This window comes from Dermochelys coriacea, chromosome 1, assembly GCF_009764565.3.
Source record: "Dermochelys coriacea isolate rDerCor1 chromosome 1, rDerCor1.pri.v4, whole genome shotgun sequence".
In the NCBI taxonomy this organism is placed as follows: Eukaryota; Metazoa; Chordata; order Testudines; family Dermochelyidae; genus Dermochelys; species Dermochelys coriacea.
This window is the reverse complement of record NC_050068.2, coordinates 328,505,316-328,521,040: the sequence shown is the minus strand read 5'-3', so window position 1 is coordinate 328,521,040 and position 15,725 is coordinate 328,505,316. Positions and strand designations below refer to the sequence as shown.

The following is a 15,725-nucleotide window of genomic DNA, read 5'->3' as shown; positions in this document are numbered from 1 at the left end:
TGCCATAGTACTGATGTCCATCAGTGAAAAAGCTCCTTCCTCAGGCGCTTTAATTTGCCTTTTGATCATGCATGTAAGTCCTATTGACACTAACTAGAGTTACACATGCGTATCGAGCTTGTCATCTCAGTAGATATAATAGGTAAATGTCCATATAAGTTGTAGATATTAGGGATTTTATATCAGTATTGCAAACCTGGGGCTACATCATGCTCTCATTGACTTTAATGGAAAAACTCTAGCTAATTTTGATAATGGGTTCAGAGGGCATGTCTACACTGCATCTGTGTTTGAACTTCCCAGCGTGGGTCCACAGACATGTGCTAGTGGGGCTCATGCTAGTGTGCTAAATATAGCTGTGTACACATTGGGGCTTGGGCTGGAACTCCAGCTCTCATCTGCAAGGACCAGTTTGCAGAATTGGGGCTATAATGTATAATTTTGTTTTGCAAAATAATGTATAAAATGTACTTTTTCCACATAAAAGCAATACATGTTGTATTTAGGACAAATGCATTTCATTCTGTTCAGCTTAATTACAATGGCACATTTATGAAGTGAACTGATCAATAGAATTTAAAAAAACTAAATTTAATAATAGACTAAATTGTTTTCATCAAGTTTTGAAGAGGATTGGCCACAGTATTTGATCTCTAAAAAGGCAAACTAGTTAGTAGTCATCAGTGTTTGATCATTAGAAAAACAGAGTAGCACCCTCAGTGTCTTTGTCTAGACCACCTGGGGAAAGAAAATCCTTGGCTCCTTTAAGGAATGCATCCTCCCTTCTCTCCTTATGGGCTGGAGGAAGGTAAGAGGGAGCTATGTGGCTGATTCTGATTGGTTGGACAGAAGAGTGCAGCATAAGCCTATTGGCACCCAGGCACCAATTATAGACCCTTCCCCCTGCCCTACTGCACCATTGTGTGCTGGGAAGAAAATCCCCTCCCCAGCACTTTTTCCCTTTGAATTAGAGCAGGGCTGAGTTTTCGGGCCTTGCTGTGGGCTTCCTGCTGGTTGACTTTTGGGGACTGGGAAGGAGTGTTTCCTTCACTACCAAACTGGTCAAGCCGGGTACATTTTTTCATCTTCCTCTTAGCAGCCCAGGGAGCCAATGGGTAGCTTAGGTTGTAAAATTCATTTTGTCACAACTTGTCAAGTGTCCAATGCAGTTAATTGTTCAGTAGGGGGTCCAATTCCCTGATAAACCAGAACTGGAAGTGGATTAGGAGAAGACATCACCTAAAGAAGGTGGGGAATGGATTTGGGGCTCCTAATATCTGGTACAGTAAGGAGAAAACCCCCTTTTCCATCCCCTTTAGCCCTTTATGAGGGGAGATCGGTAGGGTACCGGCACTGGTACTAGGACCAGGCTAATGGGATGGGGGGCTGAGAGCAACCCTTCACCAGGTGGAACAGACTACAAAAAGGGATGATCTGCACTGGATGAGAGTTATTGATGGATAGTTCCCAGATGTGTTAATAAAGCTGCAGCTTAATGAAACCACATTCCTGATGTCTTGTCTCTCTTCCTGCAGTGTCTGGAACAATAAGTGTGAGCTGTACAACACATTTGTAAAATGCAAATGCAATGAAAAGATAAGTCCCAAGAAATCTTCACACTCTTTTTACAGTTGTGTGAAATATGGCATAACTTGTAACATTTCTTTATTAGCACATGCTGTCTGTGTTATTGTGACCTAGTAGCCATATAGTATAAAAGAAAAGAAGGAGAAGAAGAGGAAGAAATACATTATTTTGGCACATGAAGACAGCAAAGAATTCTGAAAACTTTACAGACTCCTTTAAAAAACTTGAGCTAAAATACAGCAAGCTTTCAAAATTCTTAAAGCATCCTGGGTACAGAACTCACACATTATTTTTAAGTGCTCACAGTTCTGAGTTGATGAATATTCAGGGAGATTATTTATTATTTCTATTACATTTATACACTTACCCTCACGGTGAAAAATGGGTACATAGGTTAGAATAGTACAAAAAAAAATATTCTCCAAATTGGAGAACATATGATTTGCAATCCATCGGAGCAATTGGTCAGCCTTCTTGAAAGGTCTTATATCACTAGATATAGTGAATATAGTCAATAGACGAAATACCAGAACATTCCAAAGCCACTTGTTACTAGAAATCCAAAATAAAGATGTTTTACACACACACACACACACACACACATATAGTTATGTGTTGTACATGTGACAAAATCAGGCTCCTTGTGCTCCTGTGCACACATAGGAAAATGCCACAACAGAAATGGAGCAGACATTTTCCCTCTTGATTCTGTTCCTCAATCAAACCAACACATGGAGAGGCCTCTTCACAGACCCTCTAGAATGGAAATTGTCATGTTGGAGGTTGGGTGAAATCTCTGTGAAGCTGGTGGGCACAACAGCTGCCTTCATTCAGGATAAATTTAAAACGTAATTCAACTCCTTTAAGGATCTGGTAATTGAAACAATAGGAGATGCCAGCCAAAACACAGGCACATGGCAAGGTTGGAGTAGGAGTTCAGCTATACAGTTTGAAGGATTTTCCCTGACATTTGAATGCAAATACAGGAGGCTGGGTACTGGCGGTAGTGATGGATACATATGACTGTGAGACAGAGAGAAGCCACTGACAGAGAAAACAGCAAGGAAGCCTAAGAGACTGCCAAAGGAAAACTAGTAGTATCTCCCTATGAAAAAGCTAAGAGACTTTTTGGGTAGCACATTGGCTAAATGAATCTTGAAACTGTGAGCAAAGAAACTGTCTCCTATTGTTTGATTCTTACTGTGTTCAGGGAAACAGGACTTTATCTATATTCTTTGTAAATAAACAAGATTGCATCAAAGAAATACCTGATTCCATCATTTATTTCTTTCCTTAATGGAAACAACCCACAAGACCCTGAAAATTGACTAAGTGCACAGCTCAAAAGGGGTAACAGAACCACTCGGGAACATTCTGGGATAGATTTTCAGAAAGCCTTTGAGAAGGTCCCACACCAAAGGCTATTAAGCAAAGTAAGCATTCATGGGATAAGAGGGAAGGTCCTCTCATGGATTGGTAACCTGTTAAAAGATAGGAAACAAAGGGCAGGAATAAATGGTCAGTTTTCAGAATGGAGAGAGGTAAATAGTGGTGTCCCCCAAGGGTCTGTACTGAGTCCAGTTCTAGTCAACATATTCATAAATGATCTGAAATAGGGGATAAACAGTGAGATGACAATATTTGCAGATGATACAAAGCTACTCAAGATAGTTAAGTCTCAGGTATACTGTGAAGAGTTACAAAGGGATCTCACAAAACTGAGAGATTGGCTGACTGGGTAACAAAATGGCAGATAAAATTCAATGTTGATAAATGCTAAGTAATGCATATTGGAAAACATAATCCCAACTACACATACAAATGAGACAGTCTATATTAGTGGTTCCCATTCAAGAAAGAGATCTGGAAGTCATTGTGAATAGTTCTCTGAAAACATCCACTCAATGTGCAGCAGCAATCAAAAAAGTGAACAGAATCTTGGGAACCATTAAGAAAGGAATAGATAAGACAGAAAATATCATATTGCCTCTATATAAATCCATGGTACGCCCACATCTTAAACACTGCATGCAGATGTGGTTGCCCCATCTCAAAAAAAATATATTGGAATTGGAAAAGGTTCAGAAAAGGCAACAAAAATGATTAGGGGTATGAAGCATCTGCCATATGAGGAGAGATTAAAAAGACTGGGACTTTTCAGCTTTGAAAAGAGATGACCGAGTGGGAATCTGATAGATATCTAATAAATCATAACTGGTGTGGAGAAAGTGAATAAGTAAGTTTTATTTACCCTTTCACATAACACAAGAACCATGGGGCACCCAATGAATTTAATAGGCAGTATGTTTAAAACAAACAAAAGCAAGTACTTCTTCACACAACACACAGTCAACCTGTGGAACTTGTTGCCAGGGGATGCTGTGAAGGCCAAAACTGTAAAGGGGTTCAAAAAGAATTAGATAAATTTATGGAGGATAGGTACATCAGTGATTATTAGTCAAGATGGCCAGGGATGCAACCCCATGCTCTAGGTGTCCATAAGCCTCTGACTGCCAGATGCTGGGAGCAGGGCCGGCTCCAGGCACCAGCATTCCAAGGAGTCAGAAAGGGGCGGCAGAGTTTCCGCGGCAGTGGCAATTCGGCAGCAACTTCTCCGTTCCGCCGTCCACGGTGGCAATTCGGCAGCAGCTTCTCTCCTGCTGTCCACAGCGGTAATTCGGCGACAACAGGTTTTCTCATTGCTTGGGGCGGCAAAAACGGTAGAGCCGGCCCTGGCTGGGAGTGAATGACAGAATATGGATCACTTGATAATTCCCCTTTCTTGTTCATTCCCTACAAAGCTCCTGGGATTGGCCACTGTCAGAAGACACAATACTGGGGTAGATTGGTCTGACCCAGTGTGGCCATTCTTCTGTTCTTCTGTTCCCTATTTATGCATCCCAAGATCACATTCGCTCTTTTGGCCACTGTCACACTGGGAGCTCATGTTCAGCTGATTATCCACCACGAACTCTAGCTTTTTTTCAGAGTCAGGATATATTCCCCCATTCTGTAAGTATGGAATATATTTTTTTGTTTCTAGTTGTATATATTTACATTTGGTGATATTAAAATGCATATTGTTTCTTTGTGCCCAGTTTACCAAGTGATCCACATTGCTCTGTATCAGTGACCTATCATCTACATTATTTACCAATGCCCAAATTTTGTGTCATCTGCAAACTTTATCAGTGATGATTTTATGTTTTTTTCCACATCACTGATAAAAATGTTAAATATTGTAGGGCCAAGAACCGACCCCTGTGGGACCTAACTGGAAACACGCCCACTCGATGATTATTTGCCATTCACAATTAAATTTTGAGACCTATCAGTTAGTTAGTTTTTAATCCATTTAATATGTGGCATTTTAATTTTATATTATTCTAGTTTTGTGGTACCAAGTCAAACACCTTACAAAAGTCTAAGTATATTATATCAACACTATTGTCTTTATCAACCAAACTTGTAATCTCATCAAAAAAAGACATCAAGTTAGTTTGACAGGATCTATTGTCTATAAACTCATGTTGATTGCATTAATTACATTACCCACCATAATTCTTTATTAATTGAGTCCTATATAAGCCACTCCATTATCTTGTCCAGGATGGATGTCAGGCTGACCGGCCTATATTACCACATGTAATGGACATAGTTAAATCAGTTAAAAACTGTGTGTAGACCAGGCCTTGTGGAGATTATAGCTCATTAGGAACATGCTGAAGCATTTAGAGCCTTTCACCTGTTGATCACTAGTTTGAATGCTGCCCAATTCATTAGCAATGAAAAGTTGTTCCCATCTAATGGAAGTTTGGTAGCCCTAAATAAGATTAGCTTGGTGCATCCCAGTTCCAGCTCCCCTGTCACAAATTCACTGCCATGTTTTGCACTAGACTGTATGTTCTTTAGGGCAGAGACTGTCTTTTATTGTGAGTTTGTATTGTGCCTACCACAATAACAATACTAAAGGTGACAGTAGAGAATCAGGCCTGAGACTCTTTTGAAGTCAGGGATTGGTTGCAATGGTTCTCCCCTCCCCCCGGCATTTTATCAAGAATGTATAGGAAGGGGTTTCCAGAGTGCCTGGCACTTTAACTGACCCTCAGCCAGCACAACAATTCTTATAAAACTGTGGCAAGTGGCATAATTTAGAGCAGTCCTTAGGTTGTTCTAAGTTATGCCAGAGGCTGTTTTGGTCCCTGACTGGACCAGGATCAGGGTTGACTGATTTAAATCAACAAGTGGAAAACCTTGATTTAAATAATTGATTTTAATCAACTTTTCTGTTTGTGCATTAGTTGTTTTCTAAAGAAAGGTGCATTCTCATTGGTTATAACCATTAAAACATGTTGACTTACAACAAAATAGAGTTTTACACTAGATTTAGTACACCTTTTTGCTACCCAGGAGGGTAAAGTACAACTATATATATTTATTTGAGCAATTATAAGCTTAATATTTTCAGCTTCTCATTAATTGTACATTTTTAGTATGTTGGAAAATGGTGAATGTTATATTGCTTATTTACTAGATAATTAACTTTTTGCTCATGATTTGTGTCAAACTGCATTAGGATGATAACTGGAATTTAATTAAACACACAAAACGCAGCATATGAAATTTATTTTTATTAAACTGAACAACCCTAAATATTTTGGATATAGAAATGTCTTTTATCAAAACATGATTTACATTTAAAACTATATGATTTATTAAAGGAACAAGAGGGATTAACTGTATTCAGTGAATTAAACTGATTAGTTTGGTTCAGCTAGGGAAAGTTTTCAAATATGCCTAAGTAAAAGTGATTAGAGATTTACTTCCTATTCATCTAAGTGTCTTGAAAATGAGACAACAGTCTCCTAAGTTACTTAGGCTATCCCTCAATTTTTAAAACTAGTAGATCTCATCCTTTCCCTCCATGTTTTTATTTATAGACTGGAAGAGAGAGAGAGAGACTCCTTTTTCAACTCCCAATTGATTTCTCATCTTTGAATGAATTAGTCCAAATGAAGAAAATATTCTTTCTGTGCCTGCAGAAGAGGCTACTGCTTTCAAAAGCTGGTTTAGCACTTCAACAAACTTGGTTCCAGGTGCTTAGCTAGCGATTTCCACCAGTTCAGTGGTGTGACTTTCTTTAAATCATCATCACAAATGTACTGATTTAATAGTTCACCTCCGGCCCTGAAATTTATTATGGTTTGCATGACTGATTGGTGGCTATAAGATGCCTTTGTCATAGCACCATCTTCTTCAGCAGTTAGGCATCTTCCCTAGTACTTCAGGTTGAGGATATCCACAGAAAATGAGGTGAGGAAAGGGCTTGACCCATCCACTTCTTTACTGCCCACAATTTAATTTGTTGTTGAGTATTTCTTTCTTCAACATCTCTTGAAGTTCCTTCCAAATTTCAACAGCATTAGCAACACAGTAGCAATCTTTCTGCAGTATGTCCAAGGCTTTAGAAATAGGTTTCAGTATATTCAGCATATTATCTACATTTCTCTTTAGTTTGATGTTGACTGCTTTATCATTTACTAGCACAGAAAGACATGATAGGCAGCCCATAAGAATGGTGCAAAAATTAGTTTACTAACAAGTTGATCCAGATTTTTCAGACATGTCCAAATCAATCATCATCAACATCATCAAAGTTGTTGCCTTCTGAGGAGAATTTTTCACAATGCTGTTTCATTCTGACAACCAGACTTTGCATCTCTTTGTTGCACTGTTAACATTTGGCACATGTTCCTTTTTTACCCAGAGGTACAGGTATTTTTTTTAAATATTCCCAAATAGAGTCTTTTTTTACAATCTGCACCCATGCTAGTATTTTTCTCCAGTTCACAGGTGCTGAAATCAACACTAGAGGCTGCACGCCAAAGAATTTTGTCTCTTCTTCCCACAGTGTCCTGCTTTAACACCCGTGTTGCTCCTTTCTGGTTGCACATTGCACTCCTTCTCCCTTGTTACAGAACTCCTTTGCCGCACTCCCCACCTCACCCCATCTGGAACCCTAGTAAAACAAAAGAACTAACAGCAGCCCAAGATTCCTGCTTGTGTAAACCACATGCCTTTTGCACTGCAGTATTTTATTTGCTTAGAAATAAAGAGGGAATCGGATGAGAAATTAATGGATTTCTGTTTGTTTGTATCTCTGTGTACATGTGTAAAGAGAATAAGACCATTTACTTGAAGTGCCCAGAACCATCTAGAAATAATTGCTGATAGTTACTGGACAGATTACTGGACAGTTTTTCCATGAGCTGAAAAGAAAGTTTCTATAGTGTGTGGAGTCATAAACATTCATAATTTGAGAACAAAGCCAATCAGAGTTCAGTAGGGAGAAGCTTTAAAAGAGGAGTATGATACTAGCCAAGTGGGCTCAGTATATGATCCTGATGAGATACATGATGGTGTCTTCTGGAGTCAGAGGCTAGGTCCCAACATCTGTGATGACTTTGACAGTCTCTTGCACCCAGTAACAGAGCCCCTGGTTTCTCCACAGGATCAAACCACCTTTTGTGCCATATTTATAAAGCTTAACCTCAAAAGTTAGATATTTTTCCTCTGATTCTTTCTTTATATAGAAAAGCAGCCCCTTTAACTTAAAGCTTCTGATAGAGGCTCATGGAGTCAGCATTTTAATTTTTTTACTTAAATGTTTTAAGAGAGTTTAATAAATTTAGGCCTTAATATATTTGGTATTGAATTTGGATTTTATTTTAAAACAGTTTATGTTTTAAAACTCGCTATAATTTACATAACAATCAAAAAATCTCATTTAAATAAAAAATCCAATTGTTTTGACTTTTTTTCAAAAAAATCATCGACTTTTTATCCACCCTGCCCAGGATCAAAAGAGTAGAATGGTGGCTTAGAACTACCTTTCCCTACTCCTCTCCCTCAGCTACACCAAGCATAAATCCAGCATAGCAGAGGTCTGAGACCCTAAATTTGGTGTTGTGCATTAGTCTAGGATTTAAAAAAAAGGTTAATAATGATTTAAATAATAGGTATTTATATACTGAAGAATTCCAAAGAATTCAAGAATAATCTAAGGCCTCAATCCTACAACCACACACATGAGTATCTTTATATGCATGAGTATCCCATCAGTGGTATGAACGTACAGACTTAGGGCACCATTCACTTGCATAAAGTTACTCACACATGTTTGCAGGATTTGGGCCTTAAAGGGACATACAAGTATAATTTCTGCCTCCAAAGTAATGGAATCATCACATACCAGCATTACACAACAATTTGAAGCAGAAAACAAAGATGAATACCATATCTAACTGTGTACGTTTGTGAGAAAAATGATAGGGTCCCAGATTTTTCATGTTTAAAATAAAAAAAAACCCATACATTTCTCAGAGATGTTCTAAATGAAATTGGCTCACTGAGAGTTGTCAAATTAAAACCTGTGCTGAATGGTAGATAAGAGAGAGAAGGAACACTTAGAACTTCATAATTAGGGCTAGTGGTATTTTGTGGGAGAAGGGGAGGTAATGGATTCTGTGATATTTCTGGCCATTATCAGGGTAAAAAAGGCATGTGTGCAGAGCTGCTGCTCTTGTTGCTTTGGCAGAGGCTGAGGTAAGAAAGCAGTTCTGAAGAATAAGCAGCAGTGTTTTTTTCCACATTCACATTTATGCATTGCTGCAGGGCTGAACCTGAAGGCACTGGGATACTACTTGTAAAAGGTTTTAAACTATTACTTACTCAAATTGTTCTAACCAGTTTCTACTTGAAGATAAACTTCAGGCATTTAAAATATCAGCTTGTGACTTTGGTCTCCTCCTCCCCGCCCCCATGACTGTCTTTCTCATATGATTTATCAGGAAAAACCATCAGTGCTAACATTCAGCTGAAATTGCAGAAGGAAATTTGGAAAGCAAAATGTAATTACCCCATATGGGAATTAAGCTAGGCAACTGGGATTAACCCCCTATTCATAAAGCTTGTCCAAAAGATGAAAATGGATGTGGGTAAGCATTAAAGTGGTCTATAAATATTTGATAGCTGCAAACACCAAGGACCAAATTGTGACACCAAGAACCAACTCACGCATGGGAGCAGTCCCACTGAAGTCAGTGGGCCAAATTACAAATAAGATGTAAGATGATGTGACTTAGACTCCCTTTCATTTACTTAGACTTCTTTACACATAATTAGAGTGGGTCAAAGTAAATATAAGAGTGAATATGAGTTACGCCACTTTATATATCACTTCTGAATTTGTCCGAGTGGAATGACTCACTTGAGTAAAGATATTGTAATTTAAACCCAGGGATAGAGAGATTTATTTGGTGTGATTCACAAAAGTATAACCTGGAATAAATGAGAGGAAGTTGATAAGGGGGAAATTTAGGCTGAATATCAAGAAAAACTTGATGGGAAGCAGTAAAAGCCCCTTTATTTGAGACATAAAACAAAATTAGACAAAATTCTAAAAATGGACTGTAGGTACCAATCCTACAATTCCAGAAAGGTTGACTGAATGACCTTATAGATCTTTTTCAGCTCTAACCTCTATTTTTATAAGATATTCCTATGAAAGCAGCATAGGAACTTTCTTTTATGTCTCATCTGACAGCTGCTATCTTCAGCAGCTGTGTGCCCTAGTCTCATGTTGGGGCATTGGTTCAACAATACGGCAGAGGAAAGCGCACCACCTACTGAATCCTCAGCTATATTTTCTGAAGCAGTTATGTTTTCTCCCCTGCCCAGTTTGTGTGCTGGAGCGCAGGACTGAGATATGGAGGTGTCCCAACATTCACTAGTTATGCAGGTAAATTACTTTTTAATCATTAGCTTTAGAAATAATTACACACAACACTCTTTTAGCTAAATTACCTCTAAGAAAGAAGAAAAATTAAGGAAATGATGATTGAGCGGTATTCAAAGTTAGAGAGTCATATTCACAGACCTCCCAACAGTCCTGGGTTTTTGTCCTGCTTTGACCTACAAAGCCTGCTGTCCTGGTTGAAGCAGCTCCTGTCCTGCAGGGCTGGTTGGGCTCGGCTCCCTGCTCCAGGCTTTGTGTCCTGCTTCTCCTTCTCCTTGCTCCCAGCCCCGCCCCTCTCCCAGTCCCAACCCTCTCCCATTCACTCCTTCCTCCCAGCCCTGCCTCCTTGAGGGCCTTTCCTGTCCCCTCCTCGAGTCTGGCACATGCTCAGAATATTGGAGCTGAGCCCAGCCAGTCTGGTGGGACAGAATCCACAGGAGCCACCTCTGAGGGGTGAGTGCAGAGTGGGCTTTCTCTGCAACTCCCCCACACCTGCAGGGCGGGATCCATCCTGGTTTAGCCACTGGAAATTTTGGGAGGTATGTATTCATCACTAATAAATCATCTGATATGTTACTTAAATCATCATAATGCTCATGCTTTCCTCCATATCTGCACTGGGGCCTTCCTTGATCCTGCAAAGTGCTGAAGATTGGACCCTTGTGAATAACTGATTTTTCTCTTTGGTGGCTATACAACAAGAATAAAAAAAGGCTTGGATTTTTTTTATTTTTCTGGCAAAACAAAGTTTTTAAAAAATTCTTTGGGTCAAACAAAATGTTTTCTTTCCTCCAAAATTAAGTGTTTCATTTATTTTTTGAGGTTTTATAAGCTTTTAAAAATTAAATTGAGTGAAATTCTGAAATGCCTTTCTGTATTGAAAAGTCAAAATGTTTTGTTTTGAAAATGCTGAAATGAACCATTTTGACATTTCTTTCCAATTTTTTTTAAATTTTAGGTGATTGAAACAATTTGCTAAAATTGACCCAAATTCAAGAATTGTTTTGGTCAACCCAAATCTGCATTTTTCAGCAAAAAAAAAAATATTTCCACAAAAATGTTCATCAGGTTCTACTGAGAACCCTTAAGTTCTACTGGAATCAAGTCTTAAATGCACATTGATCCATTAAGGGAGATATTTTCAAATCTCTAACAGAGTTGGGAAAGTAATGAAAATATTTTGTTGATAGTTAAATTAACCATAATATATTTTGTAACACAGCTATACGTTTCTCACACAATGCTTAGCTAAGCACAGCATGTCAGCAAACAAATAGTAATAAATCTTCCAAGGCTGCTCTCAATCATATTGGGATATGCTGCCCTCCAGCCTACTACCCTAACAATTTATCAAACACAACAGACTCCCATTGACTTCAATGGGCATTGGATCAGGCCCCATATGCAAATAAATTAATATTTTTATTTTCTATATATTCAATAGAAAAAAAATCACAATGGTCCAATGTCAGAGACTTGATTGTCTAGACCTCTGTTCCACTTTAACTCAAATTATTATCATAAAAGGTTAAGTTAAAACAGTTGTTTTATATTTAGGGATGGATCTAAAGGTGTATACCAGTTGCAAAGAAGAAAAACATACTCTTTTTTTTTTAAAACCTAGACATCACTATGGAAAACAGATGCCAGTTCAATTACTTGATTTTTTTTAACTACCTTTAACGCTTGTTGTGGGTGAGTGGGTGTGTGGGTGAGACGGAGAGAGACTGCATTAGAGACTTCTTTAGCCAAGACTAGGTTGACAGTAACAAAATATGCATCAGTATGGTGGTCTCTCTTGCAAATACCTCCATTGTGTTTGGGATTAAGGAGCTATTGGTAGAGTGATTGAGACAAAAAAACAAAAACGAAAAAAAAAACAAAACCCATTAACTGAGCACTTTACAAGATGGCCGTAAGTCTACATACCTTACAAGATATGACCTGAATGGGCAAGCTCAGACAGAGCCTTGTCTCATTCAGTGCACTCACATGCAAACATGCATTTTTAAAACAGACATCTTTAAAATACACTCTATATGAGGCACTTTTAAAGTGTGGATTGGTCCATGCACACTTCTGTGCATTGGACTGATTTGTACATTTTAGAATGTGTACATGGTTCAGCGCACATTTACAAGATGTGTAGAGAATAGGGCAATGTTCCTGTGGGCCTCAATCTCATTCCTTACAAATCTTCAGTACATTTTTAATGGTGTAGAATAAATTATCACGTACAGATGTGTAACAAAAATATATTTCTTCAGAATGTTAGACAGCCATTATCAAAAATAGTGATACAAATAAATATTTATTGTGCAGGTGCAAAGTGTGATTTTTCATAACTGAGTTAAATCAAATCCAGTTTTCACCACTCTATTACAAAGTACTTCTCCTCCATGACAACTATTTCCCTGCCTAATTTCAACTTTCAACCCCTGCCATTTTGGAACTGGAGTTGTTCAAAAGGGCTTATTTTTTTTAATGGAGAAATTTGGTTGTTGGGGGTTTTTTGCCTTGCTTCAAATGGCAAAAGTATTCCTCAAATTGTCCACTCAAAGATCACCTCTGGAGAAGACAAAGCCTATAAAAATGTCAGGCCACTAGGTAATGATTTTAGAAAATTATGAGTAACTGAAAATATAGGCTTAGAAAGGAAATACCTAGGAAACTTTAAGTATGGGTGCAGCTACTGCTCCACCAGCAATACTAACAAAAGTTTGTTAGTGTACAAAACACTGTCATTAAAAAATATGGTTAAGGTTGCCCAACCCTTTTCATTATAGCCCATAGTTTTCAGTTGTTGTTGACTCTGACTAACTTTAACCTTTTTGGCTGACATTTTCCCTATTTTATCTCTGCCTCAGGTTTAATTGTTTGGAAAGTTTAAACAAAAATGGTATAGCCATTTCTAAGAGTAAGGTCAATTAAAATATATAGGTTTGCTAATTCTAAATATATTCTAGCTTCTGTTTAGTGGCTCTAGTTTTTCTGTGATTTGGTGTAGAAAGTTACAGTGAGATCCCACACATGCTCAAGTGCTATCCAGAATAAGGATGTATTTAAGTACATGTTTAAGTGCTTTCCTAAATCAAGACTTGAATGAGGCAAGAGTCCTAAAGTAAAAAAAACAATGTGATATGTAATTAAAGACTGCATCATAATATACAGAGAAGAGGACAGAATAAAGGTTGCATAGGCAACCTTAATTCTGATACTTCCCAATTTATGAGTGCTTGAATTACAATCTTTATTAAGTTCATTTAAAATATGTGGTTGTTGTTTTCTTTTGTTTTGTTTTGTTTTTTGAGGGGATGGGAGCAGAAACGAGAGGTTTGATAGAATAGTGAATATATAGTATAATAGAGGGAAGGAAGGAAGTGGAAATCAGATAATTTAAGTTGTATATAGGTGATTATATCCCCTCTCCCCAATATCCCTATAACATAAAGATGATTTTTCTCTACTATATGATGATATGTAAATAAACTGATTAGAAACTACTTTTCTGTTTTCTGTAAACAGATTATGAGAGACAATTTTTGACAAAGCTTGCCCCCCAATTACAGGCATTCTAGTATTTTTGAGTATTTTACCATAAGTCTGACTAAAGGAAAGCAAGTTCTAATGTTTCTGTACTTTAAATAAAGGGTTATTATAGTGGCATCTGTCAAGTGAGTCAACTCACATAAATAATAGAACAAGCATCCATTGTCTCTCTGCTAAACAGTGCCAACAACTAGGTTTACCTTTTCCAGCCGGGAAATCATGTTTGTAGCCTCTGTAGTCTATCCTATTACCCTTTGAGTTGTATCTGGAATAGTGATTGCATATGAAGTTACATACCGTATAGAGTTTAGATTTCTGATTTAATGAGTATGAGTATTAAAAACCCATACTTATTATAATCTAATGATTCTATGGCACTTCTTTGATATTTAAAAAAGCAAAAACAAATTTATTAAATTGTGAGTCTGGGTACACCATTGACAGTCTCCCAAGGCCTACATTTAATTAAGATCTAATTCAAATACTCAGATTATACTTTCATATAATTCAGGAAAAAATCTTTGGCATTTCCTGTCATAGCAATAGGCATATTACTACTTACTAAGCACTTACTTAATGCCTGATATCTTCAAAGCAATGTACAATCATTAGCTAAAGAGATTTGTCATTATATAACTATTTTATTTGCTTGTACTGTAAATAAAACATTTTACGTAAAATAGTGTACCAAGAATGTGTTCCAAAGTTTGCAAAACTGGTAAGATTTTAGGTTTTAGATCAGATTAATATATGAAAGAAAGTCTTATACAATTACAGGTTTCAGAGTAGCAGCCGTGTTAGTCTGTATTCTCAAAAAGAAAAAAAAAGAAAGCTTATGCTCTAATAAATTTGTTAGTCTCTAAGGTGCCACAAGTACTCCTTTTCTTTTCTTATACAATTGTGTCTAATGAGGTTAATCAACACTTATTCTGACAACTGCTTTTTATGTAATACTAAAGAATCCACCACATCATTAAACTTGACACTCTGCAGACATACTGTGTTGTTTGTAACATGGCTTTGCTATGTAGTTGAGATTATGCCAATACATTCTATCATAATGCTGTCAGTCATAACTGAGAGTTTGGAGAATTCTCTAAATTTAAGAACCTCTCCACAGTTTCACTCAAGTTATTTCAAACTCATGACACATTTGCTACATAACTGCTTACAAAAATCAGCAAGTATACACATCATCTGAGTAAAGGATTGTTTAAATGAAAAGGTTTTATGGGGTTTCAAATAACACATAAAATGCATGTTACTTAGGGTTGCCAACTCTCCAGGTTTGTCCTGGAGTATTCAGGATTTAAAGATTAATCTTTAATTAAAAACTATGTCATGTGATGAAACCTCCAGGAATATGTCCAACCAAAATTGGCAACCCCAGTGTTAATTAAAGCAAAATCTGAAACACTGTGCTACATCCTATGGTTAAGCCAAATTGGGCTTAGTGAAATATTGACTGGTGGGGGCAAAGGCGATTAAAGCCATCTTTGCAGTCCTCGGCTCCTGAATTCTCTGTTCTCCAGTCAGCTTCCCAGCTCAGATTAGAGCAGCTTTGTATAACTTATACTAGCTGCCGACTGCCCCCAAAGGACTGTTCCAGCAGCTATGGATCAGCCGGACCAGATGAAAGCTTGAACCACACCTCTTGCACTAGCTCTACATCACCTATAGAGAAATCCTCCAGTATGCAAGTTAATCATGCTTTTTACATAAAACTCATTTGAACATTAACTATACATTATGCAGCTGGTGTCTACATAATACTAAAACCACAAGTTTTACA

The 15,725-nt window shown here is 37.6% G+C and overlaps 1 protein-coding gene across 2 annotated transcripts in view; it reads right to left on the bottom strand.

The window, feature by feature from the left end:
• Positions 1-15,725, bottom strand: part of RELN (reelin) — a 455,243-nt gene that overhangs the window by 278,583 nt on the left and 160,935 nt on the right. The gene's annotated exons all lie outside the window — the stretch shown is intronic.